Below are 21,946 nucleotides of genomic sequence, written 5' to 3'. Positions count from 1 at the left end.
ACTAGATGACCTTTGGTGATCTCTTCCAATCTTAATCATTTTTTGATTCTGTGAACTGTAGCAGTCAAACCCTACTCATTTACAAAACCTCTATTTGTTAATTTTCATGCATTTATCCTGAAATTTTGCAATCAAACAAGAAGTTCCATTACATGAAAGACCACAAAAAGAAGCTAATAACAAAATGAAACAGCACATCCCAAAATAGATATATTATTATGAGCCAGAAACGCTATGAAGAAGCTGATTCTTACTAATTCCTTTCCATCATCTTCAGTCTGAAACCAAAATATTCACCTTACTACCAAGGGAGGCACTCATGTCTTCAGTTACCATTCACAGCTTCCCATGTCTGCCAGCTCCCCCATTTGTGCCTCCAACATTTCAGAGTACAAAACAACAGGCACAGTGTTACAGACACAATAACATTTGCAGCGTACAGAGAGAGTAAGCAGAAAGTGTCTGAAAACAGAGCACGTGCAGTATTAAACATTTCCATGTTCAAACTCCAGGCCATCTCTAATGTGTTCTTTCAGCAGCTAGTTGTATGTTGTTGCTATGGTTTCATCATAAAATTTCCATTCTGTGTAAACATGATACATATTTTCTTTCAAAATTGCATTTTGTTAGAAAGTTTTCAGTGTACAAGTTCTATTAATGAGGTGCATGGTTTCAGTAAAAAAAAAAAAAAAAGGAAAAAAATAGTTTTATCTGATAAAATAAAACAAGCAGGAAAATTAAGAAGGATTTCTGGTTTTATCCAAAAGCTGAATGCTTCCCCCACAGAAATGCAAAATCAATAACTGAAAAGAAATGATGCCTGAACTTCATACAGTCAACTGCTCCAGGCCTGATTCCCCCACAGATGACATCGTGCATTGCCAGACTTCCACACCACAGCACAACGGGGTACACTCCTGCACCAAGAGGCTGCAGAATACCCCTCATTTATGGTGTCGTTACACAGGGAAAACAGAGGAGAAATACAGGACAACCTAGGGATTTCAGCCTCTCAGGGGAAAATAACTGCATAGAAAGAGAAAAAAACAACAACTTATCTCTTAAACTTATCTCTAAACTTTCTCTCTTAATGAAAGAAAGCTTTTCCTTACAGAAATATAAGAACTGTCCCAGATTAGGTACTAGCAGATGGACAAAGGATGCTACTCCAAGTTTATGGTGAGGCACACTCCCACCCATTATGTCAGGCACTTGTCTCACAGAGCTCATGTCCTGAAAACTGGAAAACATAATTTCTAGGCATGACACCCTTCAGAAAACTCTTCTGGAGTTACAGCCAAGTCCTCTCAAAGTCCCACCCAAGGCAGAGCTTCAGCCAGAGAGAGCACTGAGTTCTGCATACTTCTGCTACTTCTTCCCTCCTTTTCAAAGCAGGGGCTCCCCCACCACCACCACACCCCAGAGCCAGCCAACACCAGCCAGAACAGCTTAGCCACAGGTCCAGCAACACTCAGGGAGACAGAACTGGGCTTTGCATGAGGCAGATGGTGTAAGCAGTGTGTAATATCTTGGGACAAAGAAAATACTTCCAGAAGGGCTTCTCTTTTTTTTTCTTTATTTCATTTTTTCTATCTCAGACTCCATTCTTCTGTGTAGAGGCAAGAAACAAATGCCAGACTGGCCACAAGGAGGGTCATAAGCCCTTTTTGGAAAGCAGCAATGAGCAGATGGGGAAGGCAACAAGCCACCTCACAGCCAGGGCTTGCTGATGCCCAAGGAAGATTGAAGCAATGGTGCACAATTCACACCTCAAAGCCCAGCAGCCTGTCATACAGTAGCCATGAGACATCCACGGATAGCTCCTGTAGATGACAAAATCCCTGTCCATAAAAAAAGACAATCTGACACACAGTTAAAATATTACATTATGCATATTGTTAAATGCTGAAAGTATAAACTTTTGTTGCCTTGCTTTACACCATGGTTACATATCATGGCCCTGGTAGTACAATCACAGTAATCACATGTATTTTTAACGTGGAGAACACAGAATGCGAGCCAGCTCAGATGGGGGTTTTGGTCTGAACCCCTTGGGAATTGTGTGAACACAGAAGTCTCAGCCACAGCCCCCAGGGACCCTGCTAGCAGCAACAGCAGACAACTACAAACCCAGGTGCTCAAATTAAACCTCTCTATTCTGAAGCATAAAAAACATACACCTTGTCCCTATCATTCACCAGCTATTACTTCCGATCATTTGTAATGAAATGCTTTCTTCCACAATTAGCAGTCAGCTCAGAGATATTTCAACTTTCCAAGAAAACCACTTGAGAACAAACGTATCTCAGATCATTATTTATTTTAGAAGCACTAGCTCCATACTTCAAGTAAAGAAAGTATGTCTGTATTGAAGAAGCAGCACTTTAATGTGCTTGAAAATACTATGTAAATTGATTTTATCAATGAAAAGTATTTACACTTGACCATGGAAAAAAAACAACACACATGACAAGTGAACAAAACTACCAAAATTTAAATTGGTCTTTAAACTGATATCTAAACTATTTATCAAAATGTATTACAGTCGTAAAAATAAGAATAATTTAGCAAAATTAAATTAGCAGTGCATTCTAGTATGGGTTGTCATTTTAACTGAAGCTGATTTATGAAACCACTCACATGGTATTTCAAACCAGAAAGACATGGGTTTAGATACAACCCTTCTAATTTATGGAAATTCTTGCCTCAAATGCATTAAGAAGACTACTGTTAAATTTAAATCCTGTCTTCAGCTTTCCACATTTGTTTTAAGCTTACTGATACTGGTAATTATCCTGAAGACATTGTATTTAAGATATTACGTGAGAGCTATCGAAGATCCTGGATACTTTTGTCTGAAATATAAGTGTTAAAATTCAACAATCTGCTTCTTTAACAGTTTAGGGCTATACCACATTTCGTCAAAATGTTCTGAATAAGGATAAGTAACTGGATGGCAACAGCCTTTAATTCAAAAGGCTGACAGTGGTCCCTGGTAATCCATTGCTCAGTTTCCCTTTTGTCCAAGATGATGTCTGAGAAAGAGCCAAGAATTGGTTAAGGAGATTGATCTCATGTCAGCTATTTAATAGCAATGTCCAAAGGATTTTTCTGTTTGTTTTAAGTCTTTGTTAGTTGCCTAAGTCTACTTAGCAATATGTCTTACCACACTAATGCTATTAGGATTAGTCCTGTATAAAGATCCATACAAGAAGTTCCAGAACAAATCAGGATACACACTATAGTGTCTCTGCTGCAGGTTTCTGTATTGCCTGCCTCAGCTGCACAGCTTGATTAATAAATCAAACCACAACGCAATCTCTTGCTGCTTATGAGGAAACTCCTTCACTTTTGGTATTTGAAAACAGGATCAGTAAAGCTTCCAAGAACCCAGGAAAGCACCTGAAAGTTACCTAGATTTTCCAATGACTAAACAGAAATTTTCCTAAATATTTTTTTAGCTGTAAAGTTTTCATCAGCTTTTCCATGCTCTCAATCCAACAAAAGGAAAGAAAAATGTTCTGAGATAGAATGGGATGAAGATTTAGCTTTGTCTCTTCTGTAAAAGGTCAGATTCAAAGACTGAGATAAATTCAAGCATCTACTGGAATTACCTTCCTCATACCTCACTCTGACTCAACCAACATTTACAAATGATTAAGAGATTTGTGTGTGTATTTTATAACTGTAAATGTAAAATTTTATAACTGTTACTGCTCAGTTATAGAATTATAACCCTTGTCAGAGTTACTAGATTTCTATGGAGTTATATCTTCCCTAAAATACCTATTCTGTATTTGTCTGAACCGTTAAAATTGTGATTTTTTTTTAACCAGTGAACAGGTACGAAATACACAAATAAAAAATATTCTCCCAAGCAGAGGGACAGCTCCATCACATCTTTTCATAAGAGCAATTGCCATCACTGGCTGTCACATTAGGCTATCAGTCCTCTCCTAACTTTTGTCCAAAATAACTGCACTTCTAACTTAAGCAAACTCTAAAAGAGAAAGAAGTTTAAAAAAAAAAAAAAAAAAAAAAGAAAAAAACCCCACACTTATTTTCACTTGCAGATTTGCACAAAATAAACCTGTAAAACAACATAATAAAATTAAACCAGTCTTAAAAGAATTATAGAAAAACATAAAAATCAGTTAGGCTTTTAAAACTAGCACTTCTGAGCAGTGCACACAAAAATTGAAAATTGAAATTAAACAATAAATAACGATCTAGCAGTCTGGAAGTAACCTAATCTCACAAATGATGGACAGGTAGGGAAGCTCCATCTCAGAGCTGGAAGGGCCCAGTCTGGTAAATATGATCTGAGCCCATGTCAACAAACAGCACGAAAACAGAGAGGAAAAACACAGATCTCCAATTAAGTCTCATATAGAAGACACATAACAAAATAATTTTTCCAGGATAAAGGCAACAAGTTGTGAATTAAGTTGTGCATGACTAGGGAGTGCTTAAACTGGCAGTTTGAAGAGGCACAGGACTGCTTTTGTCTCCTCACCTTGAAACGGTGTAGTTCACAGAAAGACGTGTAAGATGCACAACAGCAGAGAAAGAATCAGCAGGAGGGAAATCTTGCCCACAGCTGACTACTTGAATTGAAATTCGTGCTCAGTTGCACTTGCAGCTCTGAAGCTCCAGGAGGGATTTCTCTGGGTTTTCTCTTTTGTTTTGAGCTTTCTGTGCAAGATCACTTATTTGCATGCAATTATAAAGGCTTTTGTAGTAGAAATAATGTAGCTAGTGGATAATACAGCTTTGGCATGGCAGCACTTGGGCAACGAAATGAACAAGAAATACATCAAAATTCTCCAGAAATTATTCGAAGATGGAATTCTCTTTGGCTACCTCAATCTACCCCTCTGTATGAAGAGCTCCAATTGCAATTAGTTTCCTTTGGAAAACCTTTTTCAATCTTTGCCTTCTGTTTTGCAAGGAACTTTCCAAAAATTTAATTTCTGTGTCTGTACTTCTTACTTGAAATACAAGAGAAAGTTTCTCCCATATGCTACCTAAATGCAAGTTTCTTTTTTATGAGAAAAATCCCCTCGAGCAATGAGCTTGTATTGATTCGCAGGAGATCTAGCAAGCAATAAGATCCATAAAAAAAAAAAGTAAGGATATTCCACTTGCTTGTTGGGGTAAGCCATAACACCCTTGCTCCTGGAGTGAGTGAAAGTCCAAATATCCCATAAAACCAGGCACATGTTGCATAATGTGCACTGTGCTACCAGACTGGCATTTGATATACAACTACAGAGCCATATCTGAGCCTCCCTTCAAAATCTAAGGTTCGGAACCACGTTAAATATTCTGACTCTATCTGGCCCCAAGACACAGGTTAGTGCCTTACTGTTCTATGTTAGTGGCTGAAAAAATGAACTATTTACTGAAAACAACATGGCAGAAAATGTCTATATTTTAGATAACATAGATTAAAAATTGGTAGCCAACCCTAGTTCCAAACTGCATGACTCTCACCATTTGAAATTCCACTTATAAATTCTACTGTACCAAACTAGTGGAGCAGTTAGCTCTGCAAATGTATGTCATACATTGAGGAACCCCAAGGAATAGAGAACTGGACTGCACAGTAATCTTTTAATCACTGGCAGAATGGTTGCTATGGAAAATAGGCCTAGATAGAAGATCTGGAACCTACACTAGCTTATTTCAGAATTTTAAAGGCCAGTTAATTTTGGAAAATAGTAAAATCTTGTAAATTTCCAACTTTTTCACAGCATATATCCAAAAGCATTAATGTTATTCATGTGGCCAGTACTTGCTAAGTTTTAGAGAAAAAGCATAGAGGTCACAAAATGAAATTACTTTGTACTTAAAATACCAAGATGACCAAGAAACCTATTCAAAATACTTTTTCAGATACATGAGTTGTCTGAATTTGCATTGTTCCCATACTGATATTTTTATTTCAAGTAGCTCCCCTGAAAACTACTTTGAGCCAGCTTGGTGAAGACAGAAGGCCAGGTGCCACTAGTCCAACAATGCAGTGTCACATAGGCAGCTGGGCCCATGCTCTAACCACCAAGGAGTGCTGTCTTCCTGCTTCCTCCCAAAAACTGTCTCAGAATTAAAAAATCCTCCAGCTCTCAGGTGTTTTAGCTTATTCCTCATTTCTTACATTTTTCTTTTATCCCTCTTTTGCAATTTGATATTAATTGTACACAGAAATATACACTGTTAAGGAGACATATGAGTCTTGCTTCTTGAGAAACTCAGGTCAAAATGTTTTAATTTTAAAGATTTGAAAAAACACAGCAGGAGGACAGAGTTCATATCTTATCATTTAATACTAAGAATTGTTAAAATACAGATCTCAACCAAGTAGCATTCAGATTCAGCAAAAAGATCAAAAAAGAGTAAAATCCAAGCATCACAGATTTCAAAAGTAGAACTGCTAGAATTTTCAGTGGAGCCAGGCTCTCACCCTTTCAATAATTTACCTACTCCTCAGCTGTGGGATTCCAGTGCTCAGGGAGAAAAAAATTAGTCAGTAGCAGACCAAGAACTACAGTGTAGCCTGGAGCTGTGCAGAAATCTATTGGCAGCACACTAGTAGGTACTGATAACATCAAAAAGTGAGAACTGCTGGAGAAGGATACACAAAAAATGCACAGAAGTTCTGAGAAACTTGAAAGGAGGAGGCAACTGTGGCAAAACAAAACAATAAACAAAAATCTGACTGTAACAGCAAAATCTGCCAAAGACACACATACATCTTAACATTTGTCACTGCTAGACTGCTCCCAGGATATCACCCAGTGAGCTCACCCAGGCTGCCACATCACCTAGACACAGGAAACTCCACAGAAGTTTAAGAAAACTTTGTAATCACCAGTAATTGGTACTGTAATCACAACAAAAGGTTGATGATCCAATATTTCCGAAGTATTTTGTTCCAGATACTATGATTATTATTTCTTCCAAAATATCCAGGAGACAAAAGAACATGAATATGAGCAGGAAGAACACAGACTGAAGCTGAGTTTCTCACTAACTTCATTTGTCAATTTACAGCACTGACCTAGCAGAGAAAAGAAACAACCCATAGTTTACACCTTGAACATCTTGCTGTTCTCTTTTAAGGATGTCAGAAGTATAATTCATGCATACAGCAATGACAAATTTTCTTACAAAATTCCTAAATTTTCTTATTATTGATTCAACGTTCAATATATCAGTATCTCGAGCAGCATGACACTGAATAATACCAGTGTAATTGCTCCTAGGTAATTGGTAGCACTCAGTATGAGGATTTAAAAAGACATCTAAATGGACATCAAAATGTACAGTTTTCAAATACAAAGACCAGCCACAAACAAAAGAGAAGTAAAACTTGGATCTATCCTAACAACGGTTTCTTCTCTGCCAGCTTTTCAAGTGCAAGAAATACAACACAAGGGAGAAGTTTCACTCTAAAAATTTTAATGCCAAAAATCAGTGACAATAACATCAGAAATCAAGAACAAGTGATTATCTACTGCTCACTGCATGTATTAAGCCTTCCTCTTCCAAGGGAGTACTGGCTGAAGGAATGAATATTTGCTGCTAAAAACTGAAATTATTATTCATGAATTCATTCATTCAAAATGTGTTAGGCTGTAATGAAACTGGAGTCCAGTTGTTGTGCTCTCCGAAAACTGAACGTATAAACAAGAACCTGGGAAACTAAATATGGGCTAGCTCCTAGTTTCCATGTTTTCTACATCTTAACTCTTCTGTGTAAGTTTATTAGTTTTTAATCTTTATGCTTTTGTCCATTTCTTTAGCAAACTTACAGAGCCAAGCTTCATTGGACAATTCACTGGTGCTTCTGAATTCCAAAGTTATCATTCAAGACACGGTAAATACAGTTAAAAATGCCTCTTTAACTGTCAAGTATATTAAGCTTTTGTCCTCTAAAATGGTGCCATCATTGGCAACTCCAAGTTAGAGTCAAAAAAAGTACATTAAAAAGAGTTATGTTTACATGTGTGCTAGAGGAAAAAAAAGGAAAGGCTTCTTTTTTGTCAAGTGAAAATTTTACTAGTTGCTTATTCACATACTGTAAATTATAAGCAGCTATGTTAACTGTGCAGTTTTAAAAAATCTCTCTCCTTTAAGACATTTATTTCTATAGAATTAGTATTAATAGAAAAACAATTATTTAATTTATAAAATATACTTCATGTTAGCATAGTGTAAAACAATTTCATATATACATACATATATATACTTATACAAAGTTATTAAATTAAACATATAGTTTTTGCTCACAAATGAAGAATACTCTCAGTAGAGCCTGCTTTGGCTTATGCTGCTGAAAGGATACAAGGGTGCAAATGTAAACACTAATTTTTTATGTAAATCCTTGGCAAAAGTCAATGTATTAAGAATTTCATTTATTACTGTTCTATACAACACATCACGGGTCCCTCATGATGCGGCATAGGATGTCATGTTTCACAGAAGATCTGGTCTGTAAGCTCCATTCTAAAGCCTGTGTAATTCATTTAAATCACAGATTCCTCTTTTATGTATTTGTCATGAAAAAGCAACAACCACGTCGCATTTTCACTAATACCCTGCAAACACCTACAGAACTTCTGCATGTATTATGCTCTCAGCTCCTCATGGATTGTTGATTATTTTGACTAGAACAAGGTGCAGTTTCCATTGGTAATTAAATGTTCCATCAGTATGGTTACAAAGACTGTCCTCTCTCCTCTTTGCTTTCTCTTTTCTCCCTACTTGAAACAATACTACCACGTGTCTTCCTGTTAAAGTACAGACGTTTCTGTCACAGCTCTCAGTACTTTCAATTAAAGACTTAGGCAAATGAATGAGCTTTATGTAATTCATAGAGCATGGCTGTTATGAAGTGCCTCGGGGAGGCCAAGAGTTAGTTTCAGATAAGCATTGTTAAAGGAGAGGCATGGCTGTAAGCCATGTCTGTGAATTTTGACCTCCTGTGTTGGGGATGTGCAGTGTGAGCCCTGGATGAAGTTATCCCACCCCAAACCCCTTGTGAAAGGCAGCCCAGGAGTTCTGATTGGGTTTGAGTCCCTGGGGGGTTCTCCCTTGCTGTGTTTCTAGTGGGCCCTGACCCTGAACTCCACCCTCAAAGATGGAGACCCTCAGGAGTTCTGTCCCTCAAAAACCCCTGCCTTGCCTCTGTTCGGGGCTCTCTGTTCTGGACCTGACTTTGTTCCCATGCTGAATAAATGGTTTCATGAACGGGAGCCCGTCTCGTTGGTGTCCCATGCTGGTCTCCAGAACCCTGCGGCTTCCTGGACAAGATCCTGAGGTTGTGGACTACAACACATGGCCTTTCTCATCGCTTTCTTGGACACAGACGCTAAATTCCACCCAAATATGGTTCCAGAGACTGAACAACTGCACTGCATGTCATCCAAATGATATCCATTTGGATGGAAATTTCCACAGAGAATGTTATTAAAACCATTGAATCATAAAATCATGGAAAGGCTCAGGCTGAAAGAGACCATAAATAATCCCACATCATCACAAACCCAGTAACGTGGTCAGGGATGCCACTCAACCTTGATCAGGTTGCTCAAGGCCACAACCTGGCCTTGAACACTTCCAGGGACAGGGCATCCACAACTTCTCTGCAAACAAGCAGAACTTGATAATATCTCCCAAGCTTTTCATTCTTTTAGGCTGAAGATCTGCCTCTCAACAACTTCAGGTCAAAAGGCAAAGAAATGTTTTCCATCTCCCCACCTGGACAGAAGAGAGCGGCTGATGAATGGCTGCTGATACCCTAACACATCATCCTTTAGGATGTAAAACAGGCACAAACAAAATCACATATAAGAGGAATGCAAGCAATTCCTAAGCCAATTTACAGAAATGGCTTTCCCAAAGCATAAACCAAGTACTTTAACTACAGCAAAATGCAGAGAAAAAGCTATTTCCATGGGGTATGTAAAAATTGAGCATGTCAGAGCAGATACATGATCACACTGCCAGATCAAATGCAAAAAGGTGAATTATGGGATAGATGGAGAAGAAAGGAAGTCACTGAACTAATAGTGAAAAGACATGTGATATGTGTAAGATGAAAGGACAAGCTCATGCTTCAGATCACACAGCTTAAGTCATTAAATAGCATTTACACCATAGGAACACAGAAGACCTGGGAAGGTATCCGTAACCATGAAAAAAAAAGAAAGTGAAATATCTCCTACCTTTCCTTCTTATTCCTAAATGCTGCAGGCCACAGATCTGTCAGATGTCACTGTCTGAGCCCCTTCTACACCTATTACTACATTTCTGCAAAACCATCAGCCAGATCTTCCATGGCCAGAGCCCTCAGAGGGCTACTGAATTCATTCAGAATAAAACTGAGTATGTGCCTTTGAGCAACAGATAAAGAGAGATGACAGAAAATGCAAAGCAAACTATTTGTAGCTGCTGTGTTGCAGTTCACAGTTGCAGGAAATACGTTCACAACTGAAGCTTGAACGTGAATACCTAACACTGGTCAGAGGGTTCAAAACCTACTATTTATCCTGTCAGTGCATGATCAGTACCACATCTTTGCTAGCATAACAGAGTAAAAGCATTAAACTATCATCTTAACAAGTCAATAAATCCAGGTTTCAAGACCACGGAGATTCTTTTAAACTGATGGAATATATTTCAGCTTGTAAATTATATTTTGACCAAAAAATGCTTTTTGTCAAAAAAATGCCATTTCACTACAGTGCTAGTGACGTTGTCACCAAACTTTGTTACAATTACACACAGATTATTACTAATAAAGTCTTTCACAAATGAAAAAATAAAATAATTATTTTATAAAAATGAATGAACAAGACATCAATTAGTTATTTCATTATTTATAAGTAACTTTAATTCAATTTCCACAGAATCACAAAGCTTTCCACTGGGAGTCGGATTGGTTTTCTTTCCTACAGATTTACTAATAATCTATGCATACAATGATCCAGTCAACCCCATCCATTCACAGGAATGAAAGTATGTTTCCAGCAATTCCTTGCAACTCAATGAGGAAGAAGCTTGGAGCCTCTGAAGTAGTTCAGGAACTGACATTGTCTGAGTGCCAGCCAAGTCACATGAAATCACTGGTAAAGCACATCACTTCCCCTACAGGCCTGTTGAAATTTACACTAAAAAGATATTTAGTTTACAAAAACTGTATTTTCTGAACTATTCAGAAAAAAAACCCAGTGTTTTAAATCTGAGCAAGCCATGAGCCTTTTGTCAAAACTTAACTGTGCTGCAAATGTCTCTTGGATATGTAATTATATTTTCTTGCCTGAACTGAGATTACTCCTGGGAGCTTCATATGGATATTTGTGGTGAAATTATATTACATTACAGATACTGTGTTTAAAGTATTTTACCAAACAGGAGCACAGAGTCCCTACCATAAACAGCTTTCAACACAGGAACAAATGCACAAAATAAAAACACTTCTAATATTCAAATTAGAGCATTTCCAAATGCTTAAAGCAACTCTTAAGCATCTGCGTAAAACTGCAAAAACTCAGAACAGATTTAAATCTTAAAACACATTGCTCAAGTCTGCAAAAGAGCTCAGTTCTGCCAGGCCCCTTCATCTGTCTGTCCTCCTGCACCAGCACACATGAGCCTCTGACTGACAGAGCTCTGTCTTCCTTTTTATCAAAACCCAAATATCCAAGGTGTTGAGCTTCTACTCTACTCAGGAGTAGGAAGACCTCAGCTGAGAAAGCTAAGGCATTTGTGGAACAATGGAGTGGTCAACAAAAGCAAAGAAAGACCTCTGCACACCAATAGTCCAAGTTTGCTAAGCCTGTTATTCAAGTGGAAAGTAAAACATCTGAATGACAGTTGCCCACACCGAAGACTCAATGAACATCCCCAGTTTCACTGAAATCAGAATGGTGAAAAGCTATGGTGGTGTCCAAAATAAGTACCTGAAAAAACAAACTATTTTCACAAGACAGAAATTCTATGTAATAAGGTATAAAGGTATCTGGGAAGAAAAAAAAAAAATTTTGAGGGCATACTGAATTAACCTGGTTTTGTCAAAGTTCTTAAAAATATGCAAGTTGTGCATTGCTCACTAGTAAAAACCTGCAGTTCCATTTTGATGAAAAGTTGGATATATTACAAAGAATAGGTATAGGGATTACTTGTCAGCAGAGCTGTTTATTTTCTGCTTTTATAAGAAATAAATGGAACAACAGAGCATAGCTATTTTTTCTGTTCAGAATTTAAAATATATACCTTCCCCATGCAAATACTTTTATGTCTTTTAAGCTCCTTTCCCACCCCCACCCCCCCCAAGTCTTTTAATATGCCTGTTAATGTCTGGTTGTGTCTTTTAAGGTTCCTGAATGTTTAATATATTAGGCTGATACTTGGAGCTCAGTCTCTGGGAGTTTCTGGCTCAGACACAGGGTCTAGTCTCATGGCTCCCTATCAGTCATAAAATATTGATGAGGTCCTGCCCTGAAAATACAGTTGAACCACAAGACTAAAAGCACAGGAGCTAGAGCTGTGGCAAAAGACATTTATTCAGGTTGCCAGCAATGGTTCCAGGCACTTAGAGTTTTACATTGGTGCTAGCAAAGTAAAAACATCTAGCAGCACTCTCTAGTAGTGAGGCTGACTGCCACAGAGCAACCCACATACAACTCTCCTACTGTCCAAAACAGGGTTACCACATCCAAACTGCTGAGCAGGGCAGAAGTTGGCTTGTGTGTAAACAGAGCCATACCCAGGAACAGGCTGGGGGAGAGGACAAGCCTAAAGTTATTGTGTGTTGTGTAAAGTTATACATGTCAGCATTTCAGCAATTTAACCATGAGTTTCATACATATCTCTAATTTGCTAATACTACAGAAGAAGAAAAGGCATCTGAGTTAGAGTTGTTGTACCACTGGACTGACACCCCCTGTGTTCTCCAGAAAGAAACTTCAAAAACTTCTGCTCCAACATTTTAATAATGTGCATTTTTCAGAGTGGCTTTTCCAAACCTTCTTGCATCTTTGTTTCTAAATCACAGAACCACAGAAGAGTTGAGGCTAGAAATGACCTCTGAAAATTGCCAAAGCGCAGACAACAAGAGCAGGTTGCTTGCAACCATGCCCAGTCCCCTTCTGAGTATGTCCAAGGACAGACCCACTCTGGGCAACCTGTGTCAAGTGTTCAATCACTCTCACACCCAAAGTCAACCTCAAGTTCATCTCTGTGGCCCTTTGCTTCACTCCAGTACATCTCAGTATTCCACTCCAGTTCCCCACCAGGGAGGAGCAGAGGTAAGAGATCACTTCCCTTGACTTCCCCTATTTGACCCTATTTTTCTAGTGGTGGATTAAATGAGAAAGAAAAAGAGACATATTTAATATTTAAATACTCAGATTCTGTTATGCTCATTAGTTTCTTGTCACTACTATTATTTACCTTAATGGCAAATTGCCTGCTACTGAGAACTCTCATACATAGATCAGGTAGCTCTTTCTCCCCAAAACCAACCAACAATTGCTAAGTAAGGTAAATAAGGAAAGGACAGCTGCAAACATTCGTAATAAAAGTACAACCAGTAGTGGGATGAAGGCAAAGTCTTTTCAATGCCCAGCACTGCAACTGGCCAGGGAAACAAGACTCACTGTCTCAGTGTGTTTCACTTCTTGTCCCTTTCTTTTGTTACTGACCTCATCCCAAATCTCTACCCCTAAAATTCTGCCTATTGGTTCTTGGCTGAAAGTGTTGGGAAGGAAGCAACAAATGAACAAGGGCTCTCACATGCCAGAAGAGAGTTCTGTTTCCAGCAGTAATTCTTGCACAAAGGGCCTTCAGTGTACAGATTTCTCTGTGTGGTGCCATATACAAGGACATCTTTGCATATGTCCCACCAGAGGTGACTCCACCAGCAGCCTGACAACAGTTGGAGCCTGAAAGAGACACACCATGGTGACACACTGATTGCTACTAGACAAGGCTCAACCATCTGCCTCCTGCTACTTGCATGACAATGCAAGCTCCAGTTTAAAACACTCTTGTTATGTTAGATACCCTTAAGCTTCTCTCTGCTTATGCCCTGCGTGGGCAACATAGCTTCCCTTTACACAGGAGGATGCTGCATCAACGGGAACACAGCCAGCAGATCAAGGGAAGCTGCTATCCCCCTCTGTCTAGCACTCATTAGACCACATCTACAATCCTGCAACCAGCACTGGGCTTGCAATACCAGAAAGATCAATAAACCAGAGTGAGATCAGTGAGGGTTACCAAGATGGTCAGCTGGCTGAAATCTCACCCCATGGGAACAGGCTAAGGAATCACTGCTTGTTCAGCCTGCGGAAGAGGCTTTGAAGCAACCCAACAGCAACCTTCCAATACTTGTAAGGGGTTGGAAAGGAAAGAAAAAGAAAAACCCCACAAGGAGTATCAAATATAGGGAGCAAGGCTTTTCAGAGTGGTGCCTTGTGGGAACACAATAGGCAACGAGTATGAATTGAAAAAAGAGGGTTTAAGGCTTGATATAAGAAGAAAGTCTTCCACTATAAGGACAGTCAACTAGTAGAAAAGATTCTAAAGAAGTTATACAGGCTCCATTGCTGGATGTTTTCAAGATCTGAATAGTCACAGCTGACTCTCTTTTGAGCAGGACCTCCTGAGCTTTCTTCAGTCTGAGCTATCATATGATCCTAAAATAGCAGCCACTCACATTTCTAAGGCTCTGTAGAGACATCTTTGAACTGGTGGGCTCTTATGTTGAGGATAGTGGGGTCCATATCCAGCAAAATTTTAGATACTTGGTAAAATCTGAGTCTTATTTCCCTCTTGAACTATATGAAGACAGTGCACCTGCTTGCACTGTACCTCAGCACATTAGAAAAGGAAATAGCTATCAGAACAGGAAATGCACAGTGCCAGTGCGGCAGCCCCCGGCTGAGTTTCGTTAAAATCAAAGACAGACATGTAACAACCAGGCTGAGCAGGAGGAACTGGGTGCAGAAGTAAGGAGATACTCCACTGAGACTCCCATCAGTCCAAAAGCACTCAAGCCACAATTGCCTTCGAAGGAAGCAAGGGTTACCCAGGCTAAGCAGCAGCTGGGTCTTGATGCACACAAACAGCAGGGGCTGTCACTGGAACAGAAAGACAGTGAACAATAGGGTCAGCACATGAAAGTGGACTGTCTGCTGTATGTGACCACAACACAGTTCCAAACAGTTGAGAAACACTTCAATGGGAACACAGGATAGCTTCCCATCCATAGCTTTCTATCCTGCTGACAGGACTTGGCTTAAGGTTGGGAAGGTCTGTTAAGACTTTTCACTGCAGTCCCACCTGTAGATTATGGCCTAAGAAAAAACCTCATTTTACCAAAGTCCAATAGCCTAAAACATCAGATATTTGTACAGTATCTTATTTATTCTCTGTAACAGCCCCAAGGTGTGAACAAAAGGTAAGGTATTAGAAACATGCAATAATTCAAAGACTAAAAGGGTGATCAGTTAAAACAATCAGTCTTTCATTTGAAAGACTTCCTCAGTTATACTCTACTTAGAATGTAGATCGCAGTTCTTAAGATTAAGAGGATATTTTTGTAACTTTGTATTTCTTGACTTCTACTAAAATAAAAACAAACTGATACCACAGAATTTTTTTTTAAAACCCAACCAATTTCAAGTGTTAAACCTGTATACGCAGCCAGAACAGTAAATGCAACATTATCTCCTGTCTTTGGTCAATGTTGAAACTTTAGGTTCAACCAATTACTTTTCTATTTATTTTTCCATCGAGTCTGAGAACATGGACCCAGTTAATATAAGCAACTCTGAGATACACACTCTTGCCAAATGTGACCTAATGCATATTAGCCTTAGGTACAGGGTTTGAGTTAAAGCAGATTTGTGCCTTCCATTTTCTTTCATTTGAGTTCATCATTTCAATTTGATCTTTGTCTGTTTTTTAAAAGATAGGATTCACATAGATTAGAAAACTAACTTTTCCCTGAGAGGCAGAACTATCTGAATTGAGAGAATGCAAGGAAATATTGATGGCAGCACTGTGACACAGTACCCAGTTGTATCTCAGGAAAAAAAAGACAGAGAGGCTGAAGAAAAGTAGAGTCTCAAAAACATTTTATAACAGAGGGAAGTGGAAGAGAGTAGCTGGAGAATAAGGCATAAACTATTTTCTTTCCTGCCATTATGTTAATAGCTGACAGTCACAGAAAGAGGGAAAATGGGTCAGCCATGCTAGACCAAGAGAAACTCCTCATTGCCATCTCTGTCCCAAAGACAAGATGACAGGATGGTCTTTTAGAAACAGCATGAAATGCACTCAAAGTACAAGCAGGTCTCTTATGCCTTCTATCATACAGTCTGCCCTGAAATGTCAAGAGATCTGAACATGATCTCTGTCATTAGGAAAGAGAATACACTTACAAATCAATGGGAGCCACTCCCTGATTTATGAATCCCATATCCCTCCTAATTCTTCTCAAAAAACATAATGAATCCATATGGTGTCCAAGTGTTACGTTTTGTATTTGATTTAGCTTTAAGATATTTAAAACAAACAGAACCAGACCTAAGATGTTTCTATGCAATTCAAGAGTTACTCACTGACTCCTTCTTAGCTGAGCCTCAGGAATGTAGAGTCCTTTATAATTCAAGTGCATTAAATCAGACATAAAGAATTTCCCATTTAGAAGATAACATAGAAGCAATAGGCTTTTTATTAAAAGATTCTCAAAAAACATCATGTGTGGAATTGTAAACCTGCTCTATCTGCACTGTTTTAGTGATGTACACCCTAAGCAAGGTCACTGTTCCCTGCTCTGTAAAGGCTTTACTACCATTTTTAATTGTCTTTTTTCTAACCACAGCTCAGAATTCTGGGTAAAGAGACCTGATGTCTGCAAGTAGACAACAGTAAACCTGCAGAAGCCAGCAGCAGGGAAAGGCAACTTTACCAGTAGCACACAGTGCCATCATAGAAATCTGTAACAAAAAAGTGGGGGGAAAAATGAAGCAGGCAAAGGCAGCAGAAATTAAAATACAGACACACATACAGAGTTTCATAAATATGAAGTGTCAGAGGCAAAAAGAAAGAATAGAGAAAATTAGTGAGAGAAGCAGATGAAAAAAACAGATGAAATTAAAAAGTGATGTTTTATTGTGGTTTGGGGAAAATGACTCAGCATTCTGTGGGCCTACTATCCAGAGCCTGCAAATTTTTTTCAGTCTCTCAAGATATTGATTAGTTTAGAAATCACAAATACAGGAAGTGCATAGCAGGGTAAATTACTTCCTTACAACTGCATTTGCAGGGAAGGAAACATGGAGGAGGGCACAATCATCTTTAACAAACAGCAGTTTTGAAGCAGTAGCTAGAAGAAAGCATGTCATTGACAGCACGACTGTCGGCTGAGCACAAAAAGAGAAAAATGTAGTAAGAAAAACTGTCATAAGCTCATCTTCAGACAATAAGACAAAAGGAGTCAGAATATGGCTATTGGCTAGGAGCTCATTGGACAGCAGCTACACAGAAAGACAGGAAATTTCAATGCAGAGGGGGTTTCGGGGGGGCAGTGGGTGGTTTGTTACTTTTAGACTATTACTTTGATGATGAACGATTATCCTCTCTAAGCAGCCAATTGCAAATACAGTGATGTTCTGTCCCCACAGTAAATAGTGGCTGCCAGTTCGTTGCTGAGCTGAAGCTTGGGCTGAGCTGAAGCTTGGGCTCTCCGCTCTCCAGAGAATTCATCACATGATGGGTTTGTTGCCCATAATGGGTACAGTCTTCTGCCTAGACATCACCATATGGAAAAAATCACTAACACTTTTTCAGGTCAATGAAAAGAAACAACTCACATTGTTACAGCCAACAGCCAACAACTATGCAAAATTTTGCTGACAGATCCCCAATGCTGATATCTAAACCAATCACCAATAGCTGTGTGTGAATAAGGACCAGCTTAAAGCATATGCACTGCTTATGCTTTCTTCAGTGAAAGCTTAATGGGTTTGCTGATGGGATCCATGATAAATTGATCCACTCAAGGGACTATCTGCGGCCTCCACTCAAAATCAAAAAGACAGTGTCCTGGCCACCTGGAAGTTGGCACTCTGCCTACTGATATGTGAACCATGGCAAAGTTACAGATGGGGCATAAACTAAAATGAACAAACCTGAACACATTACACAAACACCTCAGTAAAAATGTACAGCTCGTTCTGTGTTAGTAAAATGCTGCCAGTGCATATTTTGGTTTTGGAGACGGTCTCCATATGTAATACAGCTTCAAGAATGTATGCTCCACCCAAAAACATCACATGGATTTCACAGACTTCTTACTGACTTCACTATCAAATTTGGCAAAAGCATAAAAACATACAAGTATTGAGAAAAATCAAGTTTAACACAGAATTTGTTTTACCCAAAGATGTTCCTCGTCTTCAAAGTACACAGGTATGTGAGAATTCTTTATGGATTTTTATGTTTTGTTCCCCTCTTTGTGATCTCTAACCAAAAATCTGACACTGGGTCAAGTTTCAGCTGAGTAGTTTTCTAGCAACAGTTTTACTTGGGCCATATAACCCTTTTTCCAAAAGGTTTCAAGGTCCAAGTGCATCTCCTGACCAGTATGTCACTAATAGTACAATAAGTTTTGTCACTGTATTAAAACAGGAGTGGATAGGTGAGCTGTAATGTGATAAAAATCAAAATTTCCTCACAAAAAGGAAATAACAGACTGCAATCAGTTTGTCACAATCAGCATGGAATTTAATTAGCAATTTCATTTCAGCCAACAAGGCTACCTCTACACATCAATGGAGAAAGACAGGCACCTCTAAATGGTGGCCCACTGCATTCTCTAAGAGCTAAGATACTACTCTGTATAAAAGATCCAGCAGGAAAAAAGAAGCCAGAACTCATCACCACTCCCTCCATGGAACCTTTTGGAAGGCAGTAGCTCACTCCAGTCAATGGATAGCACTCAGCTTTTTGAGAACTTCCCAGCAGATAGCACTATTTATTGAGAATCCTATTTAATGTCAAAACACTGCAAATTACTATTCAGTGTCCTCTTCCACTGTCATCAGGCCATCACTTATATTATCCAATCCCTCTGCACATACCTTTTCACTCTTTGAAGCCTTGGACTGAGAGCACTGACATTTAGTTAATGATACAATCTTCATAATCCTTGAGAGCAGAGTAAATAACTATACTGTGGAAAGAAACCTGAAACTATTCCCACCCTGAGTTTCACTAAATGGCTGGAGACAATGAAAAGTATAGTTGAGAAAGAACAGAACAGCATTTCCACATGCATATAGATTACTGAAGTACAGCAGATAGAGTTTCTCCCAGCCTCAGCCTACTCAAGATTCCTCTATTCCTAGGTACTAATGATATTTATATTTCACTTATGAAAAATATACCAAATACTAAAAAATATTTATGTCTCCAGTTCACTCCGTAATTTTTGTTCAAGTGTGATAGTGAACTTTAGAGCACTGCTGTTAAATGGAAATTTAAAAAAATACAGGAAGTGAGAATTTTCTTTTTATAGCTGTTGACAGTCTAGCTGCAGAGTTATAACACACAGAGTAAGTGGAAATATTACTGTTATTAGGAGCCGTGGTATTTTAAAATTTACTAATCTTGATTATATAAAATGCTAATGTGTTCTATAAACTTTTCACAGCAAAGATGCTTCAAATCAGGAAGGCCCAAAAAGCAATAAATGTAGCACACCTTCCCAGAAACAACTAATAGGCAACTACAGAAAGACAGTGGATTTCGATTCATGGGGTTTAGTGCAACAATTACCTCACAGTTCATGTATTATTAATACAAATACTTGCAAGGTGGTATAAAACTGAGTTTGCTAGCTCAGATTTCTACATCAGGGAGAAAAAAACAAACAAGGTTCTTGCTGCAACAAACTATTCCTGACCTTCAGTTGTAACAGGGGAAGGAGTTCAGGTCGATAGCAATCGGTACGAGAAGGCCTGGGAAGCCGAACAGTTACTGAACCTGAATGAGATATTAATGAGTCCTGACACTCCTGCCTAAGCAATAATCACTGGATCTTACCACCTATGCTTGCTTTTTAGCAAAGAATGCTGCTGCACAATATTATTTTGGCTTCAAACTGAACACAGTACAGCATATGTTGACTGACTTGGAAAAATCAGTACCACTTTCTGTACTGGGGAAAATTACAGTCTTCATCACAAGAAAGCAGAGGCCTGCTGTACATGTAACATATTTGTTTCCTCTCTTGTATGAAAAAACTCTGAAAATAAAATTTTTAGAAATCTCTATTTATCCAGATGTTTTTTATAAATCAAAATACTAATCAATGTCTTATCTTTTCTCACATTTCTGGCAAAAATTTTCCAAACATTTATTTTTATACCAAATATAAATAAGTGATTGTGAAGCTATTCTTAAAAAAATAAGAATTGCAAAGAAACTTTTCAGGACAATGATTGCTTCCTGTACAGAAAAGTAGGGAAGCCTTATCATGCATTTCATGCAGTACCCTAGAGTGCTTTGAACCACTTTAGTTAATTTCCATGTGCTTTTCTCTGATAAACCTTTTCTCTGATTCTCCCTTTTCTGTTGACCGTAAATCTGATAAAATGAGAAACAGGGACATAACAATTTCTCTTACATTCCTAGAGTCAGATCACAGAGAAGTAAACCAATTTTTCTTAATAATGTTTTGTCCTTATTCTAATATGCAGAATAGCAATGAAGTCTCAGCTCCTGAAGTATAGAGAAGTCCTACTGTAACATGTTTGAAATTTAAAACTAACTGAAATGCATCTATTTGTAGGTTCACAGTGCCTGCACAAACACCACACACTTTATTATAAAGCTTGAAAAATTTCTGGTTTAGCATCAGATTGGTCACTACAGTTTCATTTTTATGGCTGAAGTCTAAAATTTTTTTGGTTTCTCCAGTTGAAAATGCTTGAATATATCCACAGAATTTCTCTAGTTCTTTCTATTTTTCACACCCTCTGTGAAGTTGTCCATCATGTTCTAGCTGTGGAAGAGCTCTTGGGAGTATTTTTCTAGTCTGTTTATTAGATCATCTTATGACAGTGCCATCTAGAATGGCAGGACATTTTCCCCAAAAATTTGAATCACAACCAGCAACAAGCAATCAAATCATCCTTGATACTGGCAATTTCTGGTCACCTAGAGTTTGTGACATCTTATTTTGCTTTTGGAACTATCACCTAGGCTGTTTGGGTTTTTTCTTTACCCTCTAAACACACTACTGAAGTTCCATCCAGGGTTTTCTCCCCAGGCAACAGCCACTTCCTTGTGGCAAATTCGATCTTGTGGCAATCTCCATCTTTGGCCCTCTTTCCTCCCTCTCTCTACACAATTTAAATAAGAGAATTCCCATTCTGCCCAAAACTGCCAGTTGTTACTTTACTGTTGTGATCTGATCTGTCAGAGAGTAGTCAGAGGTCCCTAAACCACAGATGTCTTTTCAAAGACAAGGGGAAAAAAAAATACTGTCCTGCTACTAACAGCACAGTAAGAAGACAAATTTTAAAAAGAAGAAAACATAAGATCTTCTGCTCAATAAATTGTAGCACATGACATAATTTTCATGCTCTGAACACCAGACTATCTCAATGCTTTGGAAAGGGAAGAAGCTGACGGCAGAAAACAAAGAGCTGACATCAAATCTGTACCTGCAAGTCATCATTTGGACCCAGGCTAATGAAAAGCCCGTTTTAATTGTGTGAGTGAGAAGCCAGTGAAGGTGTTTGCTGCTATGTGACCTTCCAGGGAATCAGCAAAAGTACACTTTTGAAAGGAGCATGGAGCAGGATGCTCAGCTAGCATAAATCCCCCCGTAAACAAGCTGCTTGTCAACCACACATTTCTCTCC

General features: G+C 38.6%; 1 protein-coding gene across 2 annotated transcripts in view; it reads right to left on the bottom strand.

Annotated features, from left to right (window-relative positions):
* The window catches only part of NEBL (nebulette), a 249,119-nt gene that overhangs the window by 176,234 nt on the left and 50,939 nt on the right, over positions 1-21,946 (bottom strand). The window lies entirely within an intron of this gene.

The sequence above is a fragment of the Parus major genome, chromosome 2, assembly GCF_001522545.3.
Source record: "Parus major isolate Abel chromosome 2, Parus_major1.1, whole genome shotgun sequence".
In the NCBI taxonomy this organism is placed as follows: domain Eukaryota; kingdom Metazoa; phylum Chordata; class Aves; order Passeriformes; family Paridae; genus Parus; species Parus major.
The sequence above is the reverse complement of the archived record's forward strand: the minus strand, read 5'-3'. Positions and strand labels throughout refer to the sequence as shown.